Source organism: Taudactylus pleione, unplaced genomic scaffold (assembly GCF_031769625.1).
Source record: "Taudactylus pleione unplaced genomic scaffold, aTauple2 ptg000082l, whole genome shotgun sequence".
NCBI lineage: Eukaryota > Metazoa > Chordata > Amphibia > Anura > Myobatrachidae > Taudactylus > Taudactylus pleione.
Genome location: NW_028284484.1, coordinates 6,861,231 through 6,877,257, shown reverse-complemented (window position 1 = coordinate 6,877,257; position 16,027 = coordinate 6,861,231).

The following is a 16,027-nucleotide window of genomic DNA, read 5'->3' as shown; positions in this document are numbered from 1 at the left end:
CGTCAGTCGTCGAGCACCTCAATAGTTAAATTTGTGCTCCCAGGGTGCACCGGACCCCTCTCCTATACCCCGCCCCTAGGCCAAGGCACCTCAGTTACGTAACAAGCCAATGGCCGGAGGAGGAGAAGAGAGAAGGAAGAAATTCTAGAACACACAAGTATCACATTCTCACATACAGAAGGAGACGGAAAAACTGGTTACCAGAACACAGCCCATCTGCAGCACAGGTGCAACAGGGTGGGAGTCCTGTGGATCCCTATGGACTTTGTAGAAATAGAGATAACAAACATAAGGTCTTACCATATTTCTTATTTTCTACTGCAAGGTCCATAGGGCTCCACAGGAGACATTGGGGATGTCCCAAAGCAGTCTCCTTAAGGACGGGGACACTCCAGTGCAGAAAGGAGAATCCGCCGCCCGAAGGAAGCATCCTGAGAGGCAAAGGTATCGAATGCATAATACCTCAAGAATGTATGGACAGTAGACCATGTGGCCGCCTTACACAGCTGAGGCGCCATGACGAGCTGCCCACGAGGGACCCACAGACCAAGTAGAATGAGCCTTGACAGAGGATGGTACAGAAAGGCCCTCATGAATGTAAGCCTCTGATATTCCCAGGCGAATCCAGCCTGCCAACATCTGCTTAGTGGCAGGCCATCCTTTCTTTCAGAAACCAAAAACAACAAACAATGAGTCCGACTTCCGAAATGAGTTGGTACGGTCCACATAGGTCTTTAGAGCACGTACCACTTCCAAGGAGGCCTCACCAGCTGAGAGGTTTGGGGAGTTAAAGGCTGGCACTACAATGTCCTCATTAATGTGGAAGCTGGATACCAAATTAGGTAGGAAACCGGGGCGAGTACAAAGAACCGCTCTGTTCCTATGAAAAATCAGAAAGTGAGGGCGACATGAAAGAGCCCGAAATCTGACACCCTCATGACTGAAGCAATGGCCAAAAGAAACACAGTTTTAATTGTAAGCCATTTTAAATCCACTGAGCCCAGTGGTTCAAATGGTGGTCCTTGTAGAGCCCTAAGGACCACAGTTAAATCCCATTGTCGAAACCGAATAATTGGGTAAGACAGAATCTGTTTGGCAATCAGGAAAACCTGCACAACGCCATCTTATGAATGGCAGCAAGACTCCATTTTAGAAAAGAAAGCTTACACAAGCGCCATTTTGTCAAAAATACATAGTACACAATCCACAGTGCAAAATTGATAAAAGTAGCAATTTTGCTACTCACAACGCAAAGTTGCTAAAAAGTAACACGAACAGCTTTTTAATAATCTTCCCCAACACATACCGACAGTTTTCAGCACGCATAAAAATGACTTCCCAACATGATAAAATCTCACAGCACTATTTTGTAAAAAAAATAGATAGTCAGCCTTCCCTCAAATGCATGCAGACAGTGTTTAACACATAAACACTAACTTATTAGCATTTGGAATCCTATACAAAGCCCATCATGGAGAAAATCACTATACCATAACACGACACAATATACTATGAGCATTTTTACATAAGAATATATGAGCTGTGGCAATTGTAATGTAGCCTAGCTATGGAGCTACACAATTGAGTCCATCCCCACAACCAAAGCAAGCAGAATAAAGAGTGAGGCTCTGACTGCACTGCTGGGAGCCTCCACCCTGTATGAGAACTAACGCCCTGATTCAGAGCCGCTCGTTAACAGCAGTACGCTCGTTGCGTTCCGATGTTGCCTAACCGCGCATGCGTCGGTGTTACACTGCGCATGTGCGTACGGCAGATTGCAAGCTTTTTTTGTCTCGTTCGTCAAATAGCGTACAGGAAGTGACATGTCAAATGTGATTGACAGAACAGGGCGTTTTTGGGTGTTGACGGTGGAGGAGATGGAAAAACGCAGGCGTGGCGAGGCGTTTTTTGGGCGTACATACATTACCAAATGCGAACGTCAAATGTGTTCGTACCAACTCATACGTCACTGGATGATCCTCTTTCCCTTCAAAATGCTCGCACAGCTTAGGGGCTGGATAACTCGACCACAGTGGCGATGGCCTTCTCCTCCGTCCCGGCACTCTACGATGTAGCATCGATTAATCACGGCTTGTCAGATAATCAATTAGTGTTGGATTGAAAACCGGCTTGGTATGTGTTTGGAAAGCAGTTTTTTTGGATAGCACAAAACCGAACGCAGGTGGAAATCATAGCTGCTAATGTCTGGATTACACAATCAATTAGCGTACATTTGTGGGGTGTTTTTTGGCCGCAATGTGTTCTTTTTGGACTATTGTAACAATAATGTCATCATGTTTAGGTTTGGTGTGCCTCATTTTGTGTTTGCAAGGTGATTTTTCCTCCTTAGGTAATGTTTTCAACGTTCCTTAACGAGCCATTTTTTTCCAATGTGTAATTTTTTAGGTTGAACGTTGTTGGCTTGTGGGCCCGGATTAAATGTAACCCATTTTTATAATAATGTCAGAATACAAAGTCGTACATTTGTTGAAAATTTATTGGTATCCCACAAAAAATAAATGCACATATTTAACTAAAACATTTTTGGCAGTGTTCATTCCACAATATTTATTAATTGTGCAAACAATAATTTTTGGGTAAACGTAAATGCAAAATTTAAAAACAATTCACAAGAAAGGAGAGGGAAGTTTTGGCCAGAAAGGAATATGAGGCAAGCACAGAAGGAGTGTGGGAAAAGTAGCCAATGGTGTCACCGTTTTTTCGGCCGTTTGGCTGGGGGAGGGAGGGCGCCAGACCGGGTCCGGGATGTCATCGGGCTGGCCTGTCCAGAGGCAGATGTTGTCCGATTTAAAATTGAGTTCTGTGAGGAGGGACACTGCCTGCGAGGGGGATTGCCCTGGACTGGCTTCTGCAGGCTCCTCAGCCAGATGTACTGGTTCCTCCCCTGCAGAGCCAGCACAAATTCTGCGGCCAAGGCTCCCCTCTGGAGCAGACTTATCCGCCTGTGTCTCTGTTGGAAAAATGAGAAAAGACTCACATTAGAATCTACATATTGGCACAATAACATTTCAGAGTTGGTGACATCACAACATTTACCTGGGACAACATGAGGAGCCGCAAAGTCTGGCATGTCCGTATCCATGTTGGACACGCCAAACACCTCCACAGCCTGCACACACCCCTGTGCCAGCTCTTCTAAATCAGTCAACTCCAATGACACAGGGGTGGGACCTCCACCTGTCCCCCTTGCATGCCTAACCCTGTCCTCCATTTTTTGTTTCAGGCGATATTTGAAGTCTTGCCATCTGTGGGTGAAAAAGGAACCATTACTTTTTATTTGATTTTGTTTTTGGTTTGAGGGTGGTCAAGTGTTTACTTACCGCCGTTTGACATCCCGGGCTAGATGGACATAATCACCCACCCTATTGACCTCAACGGCTACCTCTTCCCACATTCTCCACTTCTGGCTTGAACTCATATTCCTGTCTGCCTGTGGCAGGATGTCCACACACTTCTGAATCAAAACCTCCATCTTCTTTCTTGTGAATTGTGGCTGCCTTTTATTTTTGGCAGCTTTGCCCGGAATACTGGGCCCAGCAGCCTCTTCCATGTCATCCTCCTCACCTATTTGTGTAAATTTGGAGAATTCTCAACTTCACAACTTGCACAATATTATGTTTCAAATTAATCATTGAGTCAAAATGCATGAAATACTTACCGCCAGACTGTTGTCCATTGTTTCCCTGGCTGTAGCCATGTCTGAGCTCCAAACAAGAAATACACCAGAATTTTGTTTTTGTCTCGTGACGTATTTATACATGCGTCCTTATTTTGCGGCCGCATCATTGATTGTGCGTTCCTATGATCCCTCCTTAATTTGTGCGGGAAACGAAACACTATTTATGGCTTGGGGCGTCTCGATTCGAGGTGGCGTTTTTTGAATGTTGGAGGTTACGTTGGTTGGAGTTGATTGTTGGCTGGTGTAGGAGTTTGCGTTTTTGGAAGTAGTTTTTTTCGATTTATTCGTTTTTTGATTTCCGTTCGTTTTTTTTCCGTTTTAATTTTTTTGGTCGTTTCCAGTTTTGGTAAGTTTGTGGAAGTCTAACTTTGGGTCAATTTGTCTCTCATTCTGGTTAAGATTTTTCTAATAATTTTTTTCCGTCATTTCATCTCTCTTAGGTTTTATTTTGGCTCTGCCCCAAAGACCTTTTGATCCGGATTCTTATATATTATCTCTTGGTAAGTTCATTTGTTAAACTGTTTTGGAAATGTTCTTGTTTGTCTTTACGCAACTTTGGTTGGCCTTACACATGTAACCTTTGTTTTTCCAAATCCGAAATCTGTGTTTTTTTTTTTTTTATTTACGCTGCATTTTTGTAACTTGTATTTGCAAACTAATTAGCACATTTTTACTACTTACTATTGTGACTTGTATTTGCGAACTAATTAGCGCATTTTTACTACTTACTATTGTGACTTGTATTTGCGAACTAATTAGCGCATTTTTACTACTTACTATTGTGACTTGTATTTGCGAACTAATTAGGGCATTTTTACTACTTACTATTGTGACTTGTATTTGCGAACTAATTCGCGCATTTTTACTACTTACTATTGTGACTTGTATTTGCGAACTAATTCGTGCATTTTTACTACTTACTATTGTGACTTGTATTTGCGAACTAATTCGCGCATTTTTACTACTTACTATTGTGACTTGTATTTGCAAACTAATTAGCGCTTTGTGAAATGTTTATTCATCCCTTAAAATTGTTTGTGTTTTCTCGGTAGCATTTGTTGCTTACATTTGGCCTCAATTTGACGTAGTGTGCGCAACGTCATTTTGCTCTTTGCCCAAATGTGTGTGTGTCCCCTTTTATGTTTTGTCTTGCTTAAATTTTTTAAACAGACATGGCCAGCATAAAATGATGTATATGTATGTTGTGATTATTTCCAGTTTCAACATATCATGACAATACCCCGCCATGTAAGCATCAATGGATGGTATCTTCAAGCTAAGTAAAAATGTTTATTTTTGGGTGGGGTAAAAAGCCTGACATTCCAATCTTGCCATTTCAGGTTGATATGGGTCGGATTGTTCTGGCCCTGCTCCCGGAAGCCGACCAACCTCAATCTCGTCCCAGGCGTAGGCATCGTAGGCGTGCAAGGCCCCAGATATTTCGAACACGTGTCACCCTTTTTGGAATGCCCGATGATGAGGTTTTAAGACGCTACCGTCTTCCTCCAAAAATCATCATAGACACTCTCTGATTAATAGAGAGTGATCTTGAGCGGCAAATTGACAGTCCTACAGCAATACCACCACTTACGCAATTTATGGCGGTGTTACATTTCTGTGCCTCAGGATCGTTCCAAACAATGGTGGGAATAGTGGCGGGCATCTCACAATCCTCCTTTTCCCGGATCCTGAGGGTAGTGATGGAGGCACTTTTCAAGCACCTCCATCATTTTATTCAAATGCCTTTGGATATGGGTGCCCTTAGTGTGGCCAAGGCAAATTTTTACCAAATAGCTGGCTTCCCACACATCATAGGGGTTGTGGATGGTACTCACATACCACTTCAGCCTCCAGCATGGCTGGAGGCAATATTTAGAAACCGGAAACACTATCACTCCCTCAATGTAATGGTGGTATGTGATGCCTCCCTCCAGATCCTGTCCCTGAATGCAAAATTACCCGGAAGTGCACATGACTCCTTCGTCATCCGGCAATCAGGGATATGGCACAAATTAACCAACCTACAAGCTGGTGATGCATGTCTTCTGGGTAAGTGGAGACCTTTAGTACATAACAATGTTAAGCTTCATACAGAGTGAGCCTGATGTTGACTATTCTGTTTCACAGGAGACAGTGGCTACCCTTGCACGCCCTGGCTGCTCACTCCTTATTTAGCTCCCACACCAGGGCCACAAAGTGAGTATAATTCCACACTTACAGCCACCAGGCAAGTGGTGGAGCGCTGTATCGGCCTTTTAAAAGGCCGATTCAGATGCCTCCACCGCTCTGGTGGCGAGCTCATGTATTTGCCGGATATAGTTTTGAAAATTGTGGTCCTGTGTGGGATATTTCACAACATCGCCATAAGGAGTGGTGTCCCAATGCAGCCAGAGGATGCCTTACCTGAGGATGGCCCCCCCGAGGTTGGTCGGAGGTCAGTATGTGGGGGAACCATACGCGATGATGTGGTGGCCAGATTTTTTAGGTAATTTTTGACAAAACAACAGTGTTTATACCTAATGTGGTCGGGTTTGTTTGAGAACATCTAATTATTTATTTTTATTTTCTCCATCTTCTGTTTTTTCACATAATCTTTGGCACTCCAACGATGACTACTTCCTGCTACCCTTACAAAACCTGTATGTGGACATTTTGGGGATATATTCTGGAACCCATATTGCAACGCCATATTTGTGGAATCATGTTGGCATGGTCCTTCGTCAACCAGTTCTTGATTTGTAATTTTTTAATTTGGTTTTGTTGGTATGCGTTGTATTTGTGATTATCACTGTGTGTTTTGTTTGTGAGTGACCACTTTGATTTTTCAGTTATGTTGTGAATAAAGGTTTTGAGAGTGAAATGTTGTACCTTTTTTGGAACGTTACAAGCAAGGTTCACACACGTTACATTTGACTAAGGGGTAATCCAGTACTGACGCCAGTTGAGCTAAAATGTAATCTGTTTTCAGGGTCCAAACCAACACCCAAAGGAAGCCTGTACAATCATTTGGCTTTGTAAGATTGGCCTAAGCAGCTTGCACACCAACTAGGAACCTGTAAAATGTAGAAATATCTAATTGTGACTACACCAAAAAAGGGAAATTAGATTGTTACTGTTAGGTGTTTCTTGTGGCTGTTTTACATAAAAATACAACACACAATCTTAGTGTCAAAAAATGGAAATCCTTGCAGGAACAGTCTACTTATGTCAGGGTAAACAATCTATGATTTTGAAAAAACGAATGAGCCAGAACGTTACTTCGAAAATAACACTTTATTTAGATAATGGGCCAAAAAAAAAAAAACTAATCCCTAAGGAGGACCGACATACGGTCAAGGACCACCAGCACCCCGATTATATTGTGGCGCATCCGGGCCACACAGGCGGATAATTCTGCCCAACGCCTCTGTTCCTCTGTGGGTGAGAAAAGTGTGGGGATTAATACAACAATAGTGAAACCACATTAAAAAACAAGCCAAAACCAAACCCCAACAAAAAAAAAATTAAAAAAAAAAAACATAAATACAGCATTAAAACACATCAAACTAAAATGGTGTAGGCCAAAAATACAAGGCCAATGTACAAATTCCGACAGGTGTGATATGTGTATGTTGAAATCAGCAGTAATACTTAAAGGCAATCGCCCAAATCCCCAAAAGTGTAGCCAAAATCCCCAAAAATGGAACCACACATGATTACATACAAACAGTTTGTGTCGATAAAAAACAAGCCAAAACCAAACCCCAACAAAAAAAAAAATAAAAAAAAAAAACATAAATACAGCATTAAAACACATCAAACTAAAATGGTGTAGGCCAAAAATACAAGGCCAATGTTCAAATTCCGACAGGTGTGATATGTGTATGTTGAAATCAGCAGTAATACTTAAAGGCAATCGCCCAAATCCCCAAAAGTGTAGCCAAAATCCCCAAAAATGGAACCACACATGATTACATACAAACAGTTTGTGTCGATAAAAAACCGCAAAGAAAAACATACCGGAAGATCCAACGCCAGCTCCGGAAGGCCCTCCATCGTCCTCCTCGGAGGTGCCTCCATTCCCCAAAGATCGGGGCGGGGTAATGACCGACTCCGGGGAGGGGGTAATTCTAAGAGGGGTGGTTGGAGAGGGGGAATTGGGATGGAGGGGAAGGAGGCCCGAAATTTCAGCCTGAGGGTCTAGGAAGGCTGGGGAGGAGTGGGGAATAGGGGAATTACTATTGTTGGAGTGTTGGCTGGGGGTTGGGGAGAGTGGCCTTGAGCGCCGTCTGGCCGGACGATGACGGCGTAGTCTTCGCTGGGCCCCTAAAAGATGTGAAACAAATTGTGGTTAGTTTCAACACAAATCCGCGCAAAAAAACATTTTCGAATCCCCCCCCAAAAAACGAAACATGCAGATATGAGGACAATGAATAAATATGATATACATGGAAAACATGGCCATGCAGATATGAGGATAATGAATAAATATGAAATACAGGGAAAACATGGCCATGCAGATATGAGGATAATGAATAAATATGAAATACAGGGAAAACATGGCCATGCAGATATGAGTACAATGAATAAATATGAAATACAGGGAAAACATGGCCATCCAGATATGAGGATAATGAATAAATATGAAATACATGGAAAACAAGGCCATGCAGATATGAGGATAATGAATAAATATGAAATACAGGGAAAACATGGCCATGCAGATATGAGGATAATGAATAAATATGAAATACAGGGAAAACATGGCCATGCAGATATGAGGATAATGAATAAATATGAAATACAGGGAAAACATGCACACGCAGTTAGGGCCACAAAGACAAACATGAAAACCACAATCCATAAAACTTACTTTCTGCGATCTGCATGCGAAAGCATGCCAGCAAGCGGGGCGTCCACCGTTGCAGGTCCGACCACCTGCGCTCCAGCTGCCCGATCTGGCGGCGTGAGCCGAAGGAGCGCAGGCGGGTCCGTACCTCCGCATATGCGGAACGCTTCTCGCGGTTGGTGATGGGTGGAGGCTGGCTGGTGATCCGCCTATCCATCACCTCCGTAAGCACCAGCAGCTCGCGCCTGGTGAATGCGGAGGCTCTCATGATGGCAATGGTGTTTTTCTTAAAAATAATTTTTGATAAAGTGCACCAAAATTTTATGATTGGCTAATGTATTTGGGTAATTAACAGGACCAATTCTATTGGTTAGTGTATGAGTCGTGTTTTCGACAGGGCCAGAAATCTCTTGAGACTTATGATAGACTTGATGCAGTGACATGCATAAGCAAATTTAAATAAAGAAATGAACTCCGGGAAATATGCAGGCTGAAAAACAAATAGAACAATTATTTAATTGAGGCTAACAAGTATTTTGACAATTAAAAGCGAATGTTTAAGCCGTACGTATTCTGCGGGTAAACACAAACACGGACATGAATAAAGTTTATTGCATTGTGTTAAAAAAAAAAAAAAATTTTTTAGCGAATTGATATATTGATTGGCATGATACGATTGAGGGAGGTAGGCAGAATAAACGAGCAGTTAATTGAAATCTGACAGTCCAACTTCCGGGTAGTACTAGTGCGTGCGTTCCCTTCAAGCCACTTCGGGGATGTACGCTCGCTATTTGGCACGCTCGTTAGTTAGAGGAGGGGTCGCTTGAGTTTGGGGAGTATGTTTGTCTGCGTGCGAAAATACGAGTGTGTGCTTGAATTTAAATATTTTTTTACGTACGCCGAACGTACGAACGGTCACTTGCGTCCAGGTCTGTACGAGGGCCTAAATTCACTGTATAAACACATTTTGCAATTGCAGTTTAAAAACATCAGAAAAATGCATGTGTGCTTGTGTATATATATATATATATATTAGGGGTGTGCACCGGCCACTTTTCGTGTTTTGTGTTTTGGTTTTGGATCTGGATCTTTCTTCGTGTTTTGGATCTGGATTGGTTTTGCCAAAACCACCCTTCCGTGTTTTGGGTTCTGGGTTTTGTGTTTTGGATCTGTATTTTTTTGAAAAAAAGCATAAAAACAGCTAAAATCACAGAATTTGTAGGTTTTTCTGCTCCTATGCTATTATTAACCTCAATAACCTTAATTTCCACTCATTTCCAGTCTATTCTGAATACCTCACACCTCACAATAGTGTTTTTATGTCCAAAAGGTTGCACCGAGGTAGCTGGATGACCATGCTAAGCGACACGAGTGGGCGGCACAAACACGTGACCCATCTAGGCGTGAAACTGCAGTGGCAGACAGGATGGCATTGAAAAACTAGGCCCCAAACTGTACATAATGCAAAGAAAAAAAAGAGGTGCAAGATGGAATTGTCCTTGGGCCCTCCCACCCACCCTTATGTTGTATAAACAGGACATGCACACTTTAACAAACCAATCATTTCAGCGCCAGGGTCTGCCACACAACTGTGGCTGAAATGATTGGTTCGTTTGGGCCCCCACAAAACAAGCTGGCAATTTATCTGTCCCTGCACAAACTGGCTCTACGGAGGCAAGATGTCATCCTCATCCTCCTCATCCACCGATCCCTCACCCTCTTCAGTGTGTACATCCTCATCCTCACAGAGTATTAATTCGTCCCTGCTGGAACCACAGGTCCCTCTGTACGTTCTGGAGGCTGGTCTCCCTGGAAGAGTTGATAATTCATTTTATGAACATCATCTTCTCCACATTTTGTGGAAGCAACCTCCTACGCCTTTCGCTGACAAGGATCCCGGCTGCACTAAACACTCTTTCGGAGTACACACTGGACACTGGGGGGCAACTCAGGTAAAATAGAGCCAGTTTGTACAGGGACCTCCAAATTGCTTCTTTTTCCTGCCAGTACAGGTATGGACTGTCTGACATGCCTACTTGGATGCTGTCACCGATGTAATCCTTTAACAGACAGACGCACGCTTGTCGCTGCTGCTTTGAGGATTCAAGTGCGGCTACAGCCCACACAATTCACAAAGACAGAAAAAAAAAAAGAATATTTTTATTGTTTGTGGAGCACACTTTGAGGGTTACACCACCCTTTAACAGACAGACGCACGCTTGTCGCTGCTGCTTTGAGGATGCAAGTGCGGCTACAGCCCACATAATTCACAAAGACAGAAAAAAGAAGAAGAATATTTTTATTGTTTGTGTAGCACACTTTGAGGGTGTCACCACTCTTTAACAGACAGACGCACGCTTGTCGCTGCTGCTTTAAGGATGCAGGTGCGGCTACAGCCCACACATTTCACAAAGACCGAAAAAAAAGAACAATATTTTAATTGTTTGTGTAGCACACTTTGAGGGTGTCACCACCCTTTAACAGACAGACGCACGCTTGTCGCTGCTGCTTTAAGGATGCAGGTGCGGCTACAGCCCACACAATTCACAAAGACAGAAAAACGAAGAATATTTTTATTGTTTGTGTAGCACACTTTGAAGGTGTCACCACCCTTTAACAGACAGACGCACGCTTGTTGCTGCTGCTTTGAGGATGCAAGTGCGGCTACATCGCACACAAGTCACAAACACATAAAAAAAATAGTTTTTTATTTTTTGGAGCACTTTGAGAGTTACACCACCCTTTAACAGACAGACGCACGCTTGTCACTGCTGCTTTAAGGATGCAGGTGCGGCTACAGCCCACACATTTCACAAAGACCGAAAAAAAAAGAACAATATTTTAATTGTTTGTGTAGAACACTTTGAGTGTCACCACCCTTTAACAGACAGACGCACGCTTGTCGCTGCTGCTTTAAGGATGCAGGTGCGGCTACAGCCCACACAATTCACAAAGACAGAAAAAAGAAGAAGAATATTTTTATTGTTTGTGTAGCACACTTTGAGGGTGTCACCACCCTTTAACAGAGAGACGCACGCTTGTCGCTGCTGCTTTAAGGATGCAGGTGCGGCTACAGCCCACACATTTCACAAAGACCGAAAAAAAAAGAACAATATTTTAATAGATTGTGTAGCACACTTTGAGGGTGTCACCACCCTTTAACAGACAGGCACACGCTTGTCGCTGCTGCTTTAAGGATGCAGGTGCGGCTACAGCCCACACATTTCACAAAGACCGAAAAAAAAAGAACAATATTTTAATTGTTTGTGTAGCACACTTTGAGGGTGTCACCACCCTTTAACAGAGAGACGCACGCTTGTCGCTGCTGCTTTAAGGATGCAGGTGCGGCTACAGCCCACACAATTCACAAAGACAGAAAAAAGAAGAAGAATATTTTTATTGTTTGTGTAGCACACTTTGAGGGTGTCACCACCCTTTAACAGAGAGACGCACGCCTGTCACTGCTGCTTTAAGGATGCAGGTGCGGCTACAGCCCACACAATTCACATAGACAGAAAAAAGAAGATGAATATTTTTATTGTTTGTGTAGCACACTTTGAAGGTGTCACCACCCTTTAACAGACAGACGCACGCTTGTCGCTGCTGCTTTAAGGATGCAGGTGCGGCTACAGCCCACACATTTCACAAAGACCAAAAAAAAAAAGAACAATATTTTAATTGTTTGTGTAGCACACTTTGAGGGTGTCACCACCCTTTAACAGACAGACGCACGCTTGTCGCTGCTGCTTTAAGGATGCAGGTGCGGCTACAGCCCACACAATTCACAAAGACAGAAAAAAGAACAATATTTTAATTGTTTGTGTAGCACACTTTGAGGGTGTCACCACCCTTTAACAGACAGACGCACGCTTGTCGCTGCTGCTTTAAGGATGCAGGTGCGGCTACAGCCCACACAATTCAGATAGACAGAAAAAAGAAGAAGAATATTTTTATTGTTTGTGTAGCACACTTTGAGGGTGTCACCACCCTTTAACAGACAGACGCACGCTTGTCACTGCTGCTTTAAGGATGCAGGTGCGGCTACAGCCCACACAATTCACATAGACAGAAAAAAGAAGAAGAATATTTTAATTGTTTGTGTAGCACACTTTGAGGGTGTCACCACACTTTAACAGACAGACGCACGCTTGTCGCTGCTGCTTTAAGGATGCAGGTGCGGCTACAGCCCACACATTTCACAAAGCCCAAAAAAAAAGAACAATATTTTAATTGTTTGTGTAGCACACTTTGAGGGTGTCACCACCCTTTAACAGACAGACGCACACTTGTCGCTGCTGCTTTAAGGATGCAGGTGCGGCTACAGCCCACACAATTCACAAAGACAGAAAAAAGAACAATATTTTAATTGTTTGTGTAGCACACTTTGAGGGTGTCACCACCCTTTAACAGACAGACGCACGCTTGTCGCTGCTGCTTTGAGGATGCAGGTGGAATCTAGACGGGATTTGGAACCGAGGACACACTACCTCCATCAATTGTCTAAATCCCACTGCACTAATGTCGGATACCGGACGCACGTCTAACACCAACATAGCAGTCAAGGCCTCAGTTATACGTTTTGCTTCAGGATGACTGCTGTCGTACTTCATCCTCATCGCTAGGGACTGTTGGAGGGTCAATTGTTTAGTAAAAGCAGTGATGTTCCTACTTCCTCTCTGGGATGATGAACAACTCCCAGCAGCAGCAACAGCACTAGGAGGAAGTGGTTCTTGATCTTTCCCTATTTTATTTTTATCGGAGAAAGTTTGGTCCTCCATTTATGTTATATTGATATATATACGTGCGGCTAAAGCGCACACAAACACAGAAAATATTTTTTTATTTTTGCTGGAGAGTAGTGCACTTTGTGGGTTACACCACCCTTTAAGAAATGAGCCAGCCGGCTCTTTACTTATGGGACACAGGCGCACGCTTGGCGCTGCTCCTTTGTTGATGCACGTGCAGCCACAGTGCACACAAGTCACAAACACAGAAAATATATATTTTTTTGGTTTGGAGTGTACTTTGGGGGTTACAGAACCCTTTAACGGTCAAGCCAGCTGGCCCTTTACTTATGACACAGGCGCACGCTTGGCACTACTTTGTTGATGCACGTGCGGCTACTGCGCACACAATTCACAAACACAGAAAATAATTTTTTTTTTGGTTTGGACTGGAGTGTACTTTCGGGGGTTACAGCACCCTTTAACGGTCAAGCCAGCCGGCCCTTTACTTATGACACAGGCGCACACTTGGCACTACTTTGTTGATGCACGTGCGGCTACTGCGCACACAATTCACAAACACAGAAAATATTTTTTTTTTTGGTTTGGACTGGAGTGTACTTTGGGGGTTACAGCACCCTTTAACGGTCAAGCCATCCGGCCCTTTACTTATGACACAGGCGCACGCTTGGCACTACTTTGTTGATGCACGTGCGGCTACTGCGCACACAATTCACAAACACAGAAGATAATTTTTTTTTTGGTTTGGACTGGAGTGTACTTTGGAGGTTACAGCACCCTTTAATGGTCAAGCCAGCCGGCCCTTTACTTATGACACAGGCGCACGCTTGGCACTACTTTGTTGATGCACGTGCCGCTACTGCGCACACAATTCACAAACACAGAAAATAATTTTGTTTTTGGTTTGGACTGGAGTGTACTTTTGGGGGTTACAGCACCCTTAACGGTCAAGCCAGCCGGCCCTTTACTTATGACACAGGCGCACGCTTGGCACTACTTTGTTGATGCACGTGCGGCTACTGTGCACACAATTCACAAACACAGAAAATAATTTTTATTTTGGTTTGGACTGGAGTGTACTTTCGGGGGTTACAGCACCCTTAACGGTCAAGCCAGCCGGCCCTTTACTTATAACACAGGCGCACGCTTGGCACTACTTTGTTGATGGACGTGCGGCTACTGCGCACACAATTCACAAACACAGAAAATAATTTTTTTTTTGGTTTGGACTGGAGTGTACTTTCGGGGGTTACAGCACCCTTAACGGTCAAGCCAGCCGGCCCTTAACTTATGACACAGGCGCACGCTTGGCACTACTTTGTTAATGCACGTGCGGCTACTGCGCACACAATTCACAAACACAGAAAATAATTTTTATTTTGGTTTGGACTGGAGTGTACTTTCGGGGGTTACAGCACCCTTTAACGGTCAAGCCAGCTGGCCCTTTACTTATGACACAGGCGCACGCTTGGCACTACTTTGTTGATGCACGTGCGGCTACTGCGCACACAATTCACAAACACAGAAAATAATTTTTTTTTTGGTTTGGACTGGAGTGTACTTTCGGGGGTTACAGCACCCTTTAACGGTCAAGCCAGCCGGCCCTTTACTTATGACACAGGCGCACGCTTGGCACTACTTTGTTGATGCACGTGCGGCTACTGCGCACACAATTCACAAACACAGAAAATATTTTTTTTTTTGGTTTGGACTGGAGTGTACTTTGGGGGTTACAGCACCCTTTAACGGTCAAGCCATCCGGCCCTTTACTTATGACACAGGCGCACGCTTGGCACTACTTTGTTGATGCACGTGCGGCTACTGCGCACACAATTCACAAACACAGAAGATAATTTTTTTTTTGGTTTGGACTGGAGTGTACTTTGGAGGTTACAGCACCCTTTAATGGTCAAGCCAGCCGGCCCTTTACTTATGACACAGGCGCACGCTTGGCACTACTTTGTTGATGCACGTGCCGCTACTGCGCACACAATTCACAAACACAGAAAATAATTTTGTTTTTGGTTTGGACTGGAGTGTACTTTCGGGGGTTACAGCACCCTTAACGGTCAAGCCAGCCGGCCCTTTACTTATGACACAGGCGCACGCTTGGCACTACTTTGTTGATGCACGTGCGGCTACTGTGCACACAATTCACAAACACAGAAAATAATTTTTATTTTGGTTTGGACTGGAGTGTACTTTCGGGGGTTACAGCACCCTTAACGGTCAAGCCAGCCGGCCCTTTACTTATAACACAGGCGCACGCTTGGCACTACTTTGTTGATGGACGTGCGGCTACTGCGCACACAATTCACAAACACAGAAAATAATTTTTTTTTTGGTTTGGACTGGAGTGTACTTTCGGGGGTTACAGCACCCTTAACGGTCAAGCCAGCCGGCCCTTAACTTATGACACAGGCGCACGCTTGGCACTACTTTGTTAATGCACGTGCGGCTACTGCGCACACAATTCACAAACACAGAAAATAATTTTTATTTTGGTTTGGACTGGAGTGTACTTTCGGGGGTTACAGCACCCTTAACGGTCAAGCCAGCCGGCCCTTTACTTATAACACAGGCGCACGCTTGGCACTACTTTGTTGATGCACGTGCGGCTACTGCGCACACAATTCACAAACACTGAAAATAATTTTTTTTTTGGTTTGGACTGGAGTGTACTTTCGGGGGTTACAGCACCCTTAACGGTCAAGCCAGCCGGCCCTTTACTTATGACACAGGCGCACGCTTGGC